Here is a 12175-nt window from a genome sequence, read left to right as displayed (position 1 = left end):
TAACTAACTCGGGTATCGTCAAAATGGATATTTCGCGTGTTTATACGTTCTTAGGCACTTATCCACGTGTGGTCGAGTCAAAAAAAAAAAAAAAAAAAACAACTCAACATTCATTCGGGGGTGAGCAAAATGGAAATTAAGGTCGATTCTTGAGTGAAAATTTTTTCAACGAATACAATACTTCCTTTTTTGTAAAAGAAAGTAAAAAAAAAAAAAATCTCGAGGTGTGAAAAATGATGGACCGGGGGAATTCAGACTTGAACCGAACTATGCACATTATTAGCAGCTGAAATAAGCCGGCACAAAATAAATTCTAAATGTCATAAAGCCAAACATCTCACCCTTCCTCGGTTTCGCGTCATGCAGGCAAGATTTATCCATTAGGCAGCAAAAAGTTCCAGCGCACCCTATAACCGGCCTTAACCGAGTCACAAAGATAAGATTTTCGATACCTAAAACAACGAACTTTTTCTACAGGTTCTGCCCCATGACAACCTGGACGTGACTTAGAATCTACACAGTTGGAGCGTTGTCCCCACGAAATGCAATACAACGCTCTTTTCGCAATATGGACTAGGAATACTAATTGTACGAAAACCATCGAAATTAAGTGCAAAGTTCACTTTTATAAAGTTGCTGTTTACTTCTGAAATACTTCACGCAATTTTTTTTTCTCAGTACGGAAAATAAAAAATCTCTTAGCATTGAATATCCTATTATATGGCACTCAATGCTATGAAAAGAATGTATGATATTTGATGATGTGCCATTTCAATTGCGCGATTGACAGTATAAAGATAAATACAGGTGTTTTCATTAGGGCAATGGTTTTTTTTTTTTTTTTAGAAAACAGGCTTATTAGTTTTCATAAAACTTACTACGAAAAAACTTCTGAATTGCTTTAATATTTAGCATATACTAAACAATAGGATCCAAAAGTCTGCTTTAGGCCCGTTTTTTCCTATTTTTCCAAGGGGAAGGATGGCGAAGGTTGTAAACTCAATGTAAATTATACAGAAAAACAGAAAAAAAAAAACACGTCCACTTACAAGTAAATATATTAGTTCACAAAAGCCAGGGGGTGAGCAATTACACACTGACCCCCCTTAAATGACAGGCCTGGTCTACTACTTTCTGCAGTCCAAGTGTTCCCTAAACAAAGTTAAAACACTCTCAACTGAGGCAAATGTTTCGACTCAACACGATGCAAACTCAATTATTTTATAAATATTGATGCACGAAAAACCAGTGTTTTGGAACATCTGAAAAATGTATTGCATCTTCTCTTCAAATGTATGCAAGTACTGCGGTACCTATGCAGGAGTTTAAATACAAACCAGTTTTTAGTATTAAGCTACCTGGTTGGACAACATTTGCTCATCGAGTAGATCATCAATATTTATGGGGAATATTTTATAACCTCACTAGCGGTACCTGCACAGCTTTGCCCGTAGTAGAAAATTAAAAGGTCATTTGGTTCGCCTGTATAGTTACAAATAATGGATGATGAATTTCTCGCCAATTTGCTTGTTAATTTGCTCGCCCATGTTACGGTAATTTGCTCGTCCACGTTATGATAATTTGCTTGATAAAATGTTCTTAAAATTGGAATATAAAAAGAATAAAATCGAGTTTTCGAAAAATCGCTTCGATGTGGGCCTAGGGTGGGCCGAAATAAGCCGAAAAAAATTTTTTATTTTTTTTTCGAAATCCATTTTTTGGATAGCGCGCAAAAGTTGCGTAGTGAGCTAGTTAGCACTCACAAAAAATATCTTTTACATTAAAAAATATCTAGCTGGCCCTATTTGCCACTGAAAAACAGAAAAAAAGAAAGAAAAATGAATTTTTGTCAAAAAATTTTTTTTTCAAAATAAATTTAAATATTTTACTGGAATCCAACGAAAATGTTATATAATGAGCATGTTCAAGCCCATAAAATGTTTTATTGATTTTAATGAGCATTTACCCGCACCTTTCTAACATCGAAAATTGCAGAAAAATGAAAAAAATATTGGATTTAAAAACCAATATGAAAATTATTTTTCAAAATTACTTCATACACTGATTAATTAAATAGCACGATTAATCATAGTAATTATTATCACGCAATAGTATCATATATTTTCTAGAATTACATATAGACAGTGATGTTCCTATCAATTTAGAGTCAAACAACATTGTCGACAGTAGCTGTTCGAGATGAGCGAACTATGCATTTTTTGAGAAAACTTTGAAAATTATCTGCTTAACGTTGTCTGGAAACTGCCTTGCAAGAGAAAACATTTTCCAAAAATGTTGGGCACCATACCGGCAGTTCAGTTTCATTTTTATATCAAGCCACATTGGAGTATAAACTAGCATTACATACTTTACAAGCACTGTAAGACTTTCTAATGGACTTTGGGGGCCTATATACAAGTGTAACAAACGGTTTGCAGTTGTCAGCCATCGTGCATGCATGACTGAGTTTGCCTGTGCTACTGTCAGTCACGCTAGAAGGGCAACTACCATTTTTTACGGCAAGACAAATTCGATACAAATACTGTAGTTCAGTACTTAAATTTTTCTATATCTTCCATATCCAAAGCCAGAAGATTTCAGTCAATTTTATCAAATTTGACCACTGGATTTTTTTCACAATCTCTAAGACGCTGTCCGATAACTACATATGAATGTAAGCCTTTGTGCAACCGTCCATTTCTGGAATCAGATGCCTCAGTGGCAACTCATTAGTTTGGAGCAGAGATATGTTCCACTGTAAAGGTCTTTTGACAATGTCTCAAGTAAACGAATTACTCCACCTTTCCATCCCGTATTTACAGTTGTTCCATCACATCCAATAACCGATAAGTTGAGCAAGCTCATATTACACTTTTTTGCAAAGCATATAATACCTTGCAAAATTTCTTTTGCACTTACCCCAGCTGTTAGCGATATATGTATATCTAAAATAGTAGTAAACTAATCTCTTAGGAATAATAAAAGCAGTTGAGCACCGTTTATTAACCTGGAGAAACAAATGGAACCACAGATTAAAAAATGTGCATCTTGTATAATTATTTTTATTTGAGTGTGTGCATTTTTTAAAATTGGCGAACAACTGTCGCAAAAAATTGATTTAATTTTCAATGATATTCTAAGTGACGTTTCAGTCTTAAAGGGGAGCAACTAAATATTCTACAAAATGTATAAAAGACTTTGAGGGAAACAACTGATTCACTGACTGATACTTCTACTGTTTTCTGGAACTAGTGTTCTAAATTTATTTTCTTTTTGGACCTCCCCCTCGTTCCCCCCCCCCCCCCCTTTTTTTTGAAAAAGAGTACATTTTTGCCTCTTTTTTAATTTTTCAAGGCCAAATAGTGACGGCTAAATATTAAACAAATTTAGCGAAATTTTTTGAGGGTGATAACAGACATATATAGCAACTTTTCCACACCATTCAAAAATACATTTCCAGAAAAAGTTTTTTCGGCCCACCCTAGTGCACACCCCCATGCTAATTTTGTGCCAAATTTCATGAAAATCGGCAGAACGGTCTAGGCGCGTCACCGACATCCAGACAGAGATCCAGACTTTCAGCTTTATTATTAGTAAAGATTAATGCTCTTTTCTAAACCAGGCATGGCAATTGCAGTTCAACATGTTAGCCCAAAATTTAAAAATTAAATTATTTACCAATAAATTCTCAAAACCCTGGACCTCTTAGCACCCCAGGGTACTATCCTTAACAACACTAAAAATTACACACTGCCCGGGATAATCGTGTACTTAAAGGAGCAAGGAGCATTAGTTGTTATGTTAGGCTGTTTGCAAAAGAATCCGAACGACTAAGAATACGAAAAAAATAATTTTAATTTTGACTTCTTGAATTCAAATTATGTTTTTCGCAATCACAAATTGAAATAGGGCCCTATTCATAGAGTTTCTTGTTTCTACAAATGGACTGAAATATGGAAATGGAGAAGCAATTCGCACCCGTCCTATTATCACTGGTGATTTTCCACATAGATAATATTCACAAAAAAAGAAATGGTCATTAGGATGCGGTAATAAAGATTTGGTTATTATGGCAAATTTGCACCCGTGTACGTATCATTGAGATTGAATTTACAGTGCATATCTTTATGGTATTTTTATTTCTTCTTAATCTTAAATGATAGGGATTAGTTTTCTGGAAATTTGTTTTCAAATGAAGTTTTGCTTTTTAAGCTCATCTATGCTGATGTTTTTCCTGAAAAAATGTAGTTTTACACCCCCGCTTCTTTTAAAAGTGAAATCTGCTTAATTTAAGTCCGTTGAATGTACGCAAACGATTTGTAACCATGGCGACGAAAGTTTGTCCCCTTGATAAATATTGAAACGAGTTATACTTAATCTCGTTGTCATGGTTATCTGAAAAATCATATCAACATCAACCTCGGACAAGTGAGTTTAATAAGCAGTTAGTGATTGCTCAGTAATGGCGAGGGTCATGGCCGCCACACGGGAGAGCTAGGAAATAGAGCTCGGACTAAAAAGTATCCGAGGGGGGGGGGGACATAATCAAAACATATCGGCAGGGCCCTTGGCGCAATTTGGCAAGAGGGCCCCTGACATAATGTGTGTGGTCTATGGGTGAAATTTTTCATATTTCGCTCAGAGCAACATTTGGATGGCAGCCAAAATATTTCTAATCACGATTTGAGATTTCATCGTTCTTGCTTTCTCAATGGCAATATTTCATCAGTTTCCTTTTGCGATTTTTCAGATTTCCTCTAACTTCTCTGTAAATTAAACTGCTCAAGACGGGAAAAGAATTTTTTTCCTTGAAGTTAGTAGGAAGAACCCCCTTTTTTTTGAACAGGGAAAATGATAACTACGTTAAATCCTGAAAATCAAATCCGATTCGATCAAATCTCGAATTTGAAGTTATGCTATTATAAAACTATGATTCACTAACTTGCCAATCACTACCGCTAGAGTTTTCCCGTCTATAACATAACTTCTTGATGAATTTTTTTTCGTTTGCTAAGGAGATTTAAAATAAAAATACAGTCGACCTCGGCTATAATGAACGCGAACGGACCACGATATTTGCAAAAAAAAAAAAAAATAAATAAATAAATAAATAAATAAAGAGTTCGGAAAAAAAAGTAATTCATACTTCTTTAATTAGTTTTAAATTTTTGTGCAATACCAAAGAAGTTGGTTAGTTTGCTTTTAGCTGTTTTAGTGTCTCTTTCCTGAGTTATTTTTTTCATGACCCGAAAAACATCGTCATTTGCACCCCTGGTTTCTACAAAAGTTTGAAACTTTTGCATAGGCCAGATTATTTTTACACCGTTTTTAAAGAAATGGTTCCAAAGAATTAATTATTGAGGGCTGAATTTCAATATTTATTATTATTTTTATTTATTTATTTTTTGCTTCATGATTTTTAAGATTAATAAAATCGACCGGCTATGATTATAGCAATTATAAAATAAGATAATAAATCTTAAGAACTGTTACTCACATGATTTTGGGTTTTCTTGCCTAGATCTTAGGAATTTTACGAGCATTTTGAGTTTTGTAAATTGATGGCTGCCAACTGGATTTTCCTTCGTTTTTACTTCTTTTGGGAAAAGTTAAAGCTTGACTCCAAAAAAAAAAAAAAAAAAAAAAAAAAAAAACGCGCGCACACACACACACACACAAACATTCAATTCTCCACAGGTGGATACCGACTACCATATTTGGGAGAGGGGGGAGGGGCATTCTTTAGAATGACCCCTGAGGTTTTGGGTACGAAAAATTTCTGAAACTGCTTCAGTGACAGCAAAAAGCACCAAATTGAACAGAAATAAGGGGCATAACAATAGGACATAAACATTACTAATTAATTTCATAAACAATGTGAAGAAGCAGTATTTCAAATATATTACTTTCAAACATGTTTGATGAATTGAAAAAAAGAAAAGAAAAGACTACTGAGATTATTTAAATTTTGTTCATACAGTGTTTGAACGCAATGTGGACGGATAATATGGTGGAAGGGCATGGGGGGGGGGAGGGGGGGCTGACCGCCATGACCTTCTCCTTGTATCAGCCTCTGCAATTCTCAGTGTCTTGAATGTATCAGCAAAATAAGCTAATCAAACTAGTTAGGGCCAGTTGGGGTAGAGGGAAATATAATTTACATGCTTAAAACTTATTAGACCTTTCTAGTTGGAGTAAAAGGAAACATAATTTCAATGGTTGAAATTTAACCCTTCCCGTTGGCGTGAAAGGAATCACTTTCAATGGTTAAAATTAGATCGGATGAATTGAGAGATATAACTTTGTACACTGCCTCCTACACTACACTCTGTGAGAGGAACTGGGTACGAAAAATTTGATTTTATAACTGTACGTTAGCGAATGAAATCGTGTTTTCCCCAGCGCTTTTCCTTTTACCCCAGATATTATAGAGTAGATGAAAACATCCCATTTATTTCTTCATGAGAATGATGTAGGTAGAAAATCGCAATATACATAAGTTTAGAAGTTCCATTCCATCAATTAGTAGCATTGCCAAGAGTGGGAGGGGATATAGAGGGGGTCCTTTAACAACATAACCTAACCCCATAAAAGCAACAAAATTATATATGTATGGAAACACACATGCCAGGGACTAAAATTGAGCTTTTTGTCCTTTAATTTCGAAAAATTTCATGTGCAACCCCTCTCCCCTATGAAAAATTTCTCGCTACGCCTCTGCGAACATTATCCAATATATGACCCGTGGGTCACATACGACCTGTTGATCGTCCAAATATAACCGGACATCATTGAAAAAGAAAACTCAACATTTATAATTATGCGCTGAATTTATGTAAAATACATCCAAAGTTGTAATTTACATCAAAATTTAATCATCTAAAAAAACTGAAAGAATGACACACCTAATTGTTTCTATCACCCCCAAAACTACACGATTCCTGGGGAGAATGGAAAAACCCAAATCAGTGGTGTAACTAAGTACCTCAAGACTCCCAAACGCGGGGGTGCCAAGGGTCGGAAGGGGCCCGAATATTTTTGAGCTTTGTTTTTATGCAATTTTATTAAATTTTTCCAAAAAAAAAAAAAAAAAACAAAACTTGGTTTAAAAAGCTTATATTGGTTCTGGGGCCCCCTAGAACCTCATAACCTACTGACCTAGGGCCCTCCGAAAAGACATCGGGGGCCTTAGGCCAAACACTTTTTCGGGCCCTCATGTAGCCAAACAGGACAGTTTTTGCCATTAGCTAAAAAGTTTTATCCATTTGGGATCCAAAAGTAGCAGGGGCTCTAGATCACGCCCTAGTTGGCCTATTCAGTAAACAGGCCTTGAGTAGAGAAAAGAGGGCCCACGGCCCAACTTCCCTGCGGAAAAGCCAAATCTTGGCTCAATCGTTCGGTGCAAAAAGTATCATATTGCCCTCAATAGGCCACCTGCCACAGAAAGAAGGGAAAATTCCTGAAAGAAAAGAAAAGGAAGAAAAAGTCTTGAGCGAACCAAAGCTTGGAAAAAGACAACCAAAAGAAATTTTAGGAAACGGAATCGGAAGGGGCCCGAAAATTTTTGAGCTTTGTTTTCATTAAATTTTGTAAAAATTTTCCCTTTAATCAAACTTTGTTTTAAAATGTTTATATTGGTTGTAGACCCCTCTAGGTATCCAGAATCTATTGACCTAGGGCCCCCGATTAAGATATCCGAGGTCGCAGGCCAAACACTTTTTCGGGGTCCTCTTGCAGCCAAACATTACGATTTTTGCCATTTGCTAAAACAGTTTTCGCCGTTTGGGGGCCCCCAAATAGCAGAGGCTCTAGGACATGGTCTAGTGTCCTATTCAGTAAGCACGCCTTGACAGTAAGTGGGAGATTAGCCCCCAACTCCTAATCTTCCAATTTAAGGATAAAAAATGCAATAGCTACTTTGTTTTAAGATATAAACTTTTTTGGGGGCAAATGCTAATATACTAAGTTTTCTACTAAGTGCCTACTAAGTTTTCTTGCATTTTTTTTCAAAATAAATAAAAGATTAGTACTTAGCCAAGAAGGTGGGGAAGAAGAGATCCTGAAACTAAATAATTTCCTTTTAAGCCTATTGTGTTTTAAAACTTCAATTTCCTTCTCCCTAATATGCCCAAAAATTGCTTAAAATTGCTTTTTTGGATCTTCGCGATCGAAAAATTCCTTGGCAAAATTCCGAACTTTATCCCTTTCCAAATTTATGATTTTAAAACTTTGCTTTTCAAAAAATGCCGGGTGAGCCCCGGAACTCCATCTTTTCTCTTCAGGACATCAAAGGTGGCCTGCAATTGCGTTTCAAATCAGGAGTTCAATTTTGAAAAATATCCGGAGGAGAGCCTCTGAACAATTGTTTCTTTTTTAAAGTACCGAAGATCTTCTAAAAATGCGTTTCAAAAACTTCAATAGCAAAAAAATTTTCCGTAAGTCTCATCTTTGAACAGCTTTCCCTTACATAACATCCTAAAAACGCATTTGTGGACCACTTTCGATGAAGTTAGGGGAAGGAATGCAGAGGTTTGAAACTTTATCCCTTAAATTTTTGAAATCGAAGTTCCAAAAAGGCAATTTAAGGATAGCTTCGCATTTTTAAAACATCAAGTTCGAAAAAATTACAAAGAAGGTCCCCAAAACATGCCCCCTTCTTAGTATCCCCTAAATTCGCCTAAAATTGCGTTTTTGGAACTTTAATTCCGAAAATTCTGGGGCAGAGTCCCCAACTTAATCCATCCTTGTAACGTCATCAAAGGTAGCCTACAATTGCTTTTTTTGGAGTTTCATTTCAAAAAATTTCTGGGGGAGAGCTCCCGAACGCCCCTTCCCTTTTCATTAACATAAACGAAGATTGTCTAAAATTTCGTTTTTAATTTTAATATCGAGAGATTTTCGGAAGAGTTCCCTGACTCCTTCCCCCAAAGATGACTCACAATCACGTGTGTAAAACCTGTCGAAAAATTTACGGGTAAGGCCCCCAAACCTTCCACCTTCCTAACATTACTGACGAAGGTTAAACTCACTATTTTGGAAATTTGAATAACTCCGTGGGAGAGTTCTGAACCTCATCTTTTCAACTACCGTCATCAAAGGTGGCCTATTGCATTTTTAGAAGTTCAATTTTGAAAATATTTCGGGGAACCGCAGAACTCCGTTGTTTTAACATCATCGAAAGTCTTCTAAAAAAAAAAAAATGGCGTTTTTCGAACTTCCAATATCAAAATATTTGTAGAAGAGAGTCACTGACCCTTTTCCATTACATTGCGAAAAAATAGCTTGCGATCGCGTTTTTAAATCTTAATCAACATTTACGACAAAGGGCTCTGAACCTTCCTTCTTCCAAATATAGTCTGAAATTTCGTTTTTTAAACTAGAACTTCAGAAGAAGTTTCCCCTCGGAACCCCTATTTCTATACAAATACACTGCTCGACATTGAAAATGCAACACCAAAGAAGGAGTGTTCAGAAATTTATACAAGTTTTAGAGTAGACGTACATCACTGAGTTATGTAAATGATGTGAAATGCGCAGCTCTCCGACGCACGTGAAGTAAGATATAAAGGAAGGAACTTGCAGAATGGGCAATATTCGTGTTGTTATTTCTGACTGGAGAATTATAGAAGAAATTTTGTTTTTGTCTTGGAGGATACGTGTAACACTAAAGAATGCCAGGCCGATGTCAACGAAGGCACTTCCAGCAGATAGACGATTTTACAAGGGGTATGGTGATCGGACTGAGAAGGGGAGGTTGGTCCGTACGTCAAATCGCAGCTGATGCCCACATGGATGCGAGCACGGTGCATCGGCTGTGCCGAAGATGGTTGGAACAACGAAATGTGGCAAGATTGAGGGGTGTAGGGGCAGCCAGAGTGACGTCAGAACGCGTGGATCGACGCATCCACCGACTGGCTGTAGCAGACCCACAAGTCACTTGTTCCTCGATTCTGCAGCAGGTTCAAGATACCCTGAATGTTCCCCTGTCAACCAGAACCATTTCCCGTCGTTTGGTCGCACGTAGTCTGCAATCACGGCGTCCGCTAAGAAGACTTCCATTGACCCCACAACATAAACAGCAACGTTTAGTATGGTGCCGGACTAGAATTACGTGGATGACAGAATGGCGAAATGTCGTGTTCTCAGATGAATCCCGCTTTTGTTTATCCAGTGATGGCATGCGTGTGTGGCTTCGACGTGGAGACAGATCTAATCCGGCAGTAACTGTGGAACGTCCCACCGTACGACAATGTGGCATAATGGTTTGGGGTGCAATAGCGTACAATTCCATATCATTTCTAGTTCGTATTCAGGGCAGTATGACAGCCCAACGATACTTGGATAATGTGCTGCGGCCGGTGGCAATCCCTTACCTTCAAGGGCTACCTAATGCAGTTTTTCAGCAGAATAACGCCCGACCACACAGTGCTCGAACTGCCAACATGCTCTCCAAGGAACACAGATGCTTCCCTGGCCACCATACTCTCCTGACCTGTCACCAATCGAACATGTGTGGGATGTGATTGGACGCCGTTTGCAGACTCTGTCCCTGCCTCGTTCAGAAGACGAACTGTGGCAAATGGCTGAAAGGGAATGGAGAGCCATCCCCTCTGGACACCATCCGCACCCTTATTGACTCTATGTCTAGACGTGTTTCTTCGTGTATCGCTGTCCGCGGTGGTCCTACATCCTACTGAGCCGACGCCGTTCTCGCTCTGTATTCTGCCTATCATTTTGAAATTAAGATCATTTATTATTCCTTGCTGTCTCTGTCTTTTTTCCAAATTTCATCACTTTCTGACCACTCTTTCTTGGTGTTGCATTTTCAATGTCGAGCAGTGTATTATATTTAAAAGGATGTTGTTTCCTTCAGTCAAAAGTACTATTTTTAGTCATTGAAGTTGATAGAATGAGCAAAAAAAAAAAAAAAAATCATGGACCCAGAAAATACTTTCATTTTCCCCAACAGTCATTTTTTAATTTTTTTTTTTTTTTAAAGTCCGATTTTTCTAACAAGACGTAGTTTTTATGACGCCACAAATGATTTACTTTGGCACATTCCACTGGTGCGCAGGATGTTTACGCTGGCTGTCTACCGCATTTCCAGGTTATGATAATTCAGAAGCGAATAAAATATTGCGCTCTACGCTTTCAACCATATCGTTGCCACTACATATGAGTAAAGAAGGGAATAAAATATTGCGCTCTGCGCTAATGGCAATAGTGAATGGCAGTTCATCATTTGTGTTGTCATGCGCAGAAGCGTAAAAAATAAAATTGAGTTTGCGCACCGATTTAAATATTTTTTTTAAAAATACTGTCAAAATAATTTAAAAATGGTCAATCCGATTTTTTTAAGCATGCTCTTTCAGAAAAAAATACTTTTAGTCTTTCGGAAACGACCCCATTAAATTCATATTGCCAATTGTTTTTCTCCTCATTGTGATGAATTTTCTGGATTTCTATAGCTAATGATCCCTTTCTTAACTAAAAGCTAATCCCCCCTCCCTCTCTTTCTCCATATATATATATATATATATACACGTGTGTGTGTGTGTATGTGTTAAAAAAAAATTGGGGCGCAGACAAAATCGAAATATTGTAGTACAAATATACTTTAATACAATTTTTAGTTGGGGGACCAAAATCGGATTTTGCTGAGGGTCGAAAATTTGAAGTTAAGCTACTGACCCAAATTGCGCATTAAAAATAGCTGGAAAGGTGCATTACATAATTTAATGTTTTTTGTAACCTTGCTCATAAGTAAATTTGAAACCAGTTACTTCTCCTTTGTAGACATACATGCTAAACAGGAGAATGAAAGATCACTAAACTTTGAAAGCAATTTTTCTCAGAGTCATCTCCAAGTAATGATGACGATTATGGGGTTACACTATCTCCTACCTTTGGATTTTTACGCGAGCGTCTTCTCAACTTTTTGCATTTTAACATCAGCCTTCTCATTTTGTGATTTTATTAAGTATAAACTACTTAATAAAATCAGTAAAGTTAAAAAGTAGTTTATGCTTGTATCTCTAAGCGACAGTATTACAGATGTTCGTTTTACGGATTAAAATGAAAAAAAAAAAAAAAAAAATTCAACTAAATTAAGCTCCTCTTAGAAAAAGCTCTTTTTTTTTGTATTTATTTACTAAAATTGTTTTGAAAATGAGTT

The sequence above is a fragment of the Uloborus diversus genome, chromosome 4 (genome assembly GCF_026930045.1).
Source record: "Uloborus diversus isolate 005 chromosome 4, Udiv.v.3.1, whole genome shotgun sequence".
Lineage (NCBI taxonomy): Eukaryota > Metazoa > Arthropoda > Arachnida > Araneae > Uloboridae > Uloborus > Uloborus diversus.
Note: the sequence above shows the minus strand (reverse complement) of the source record.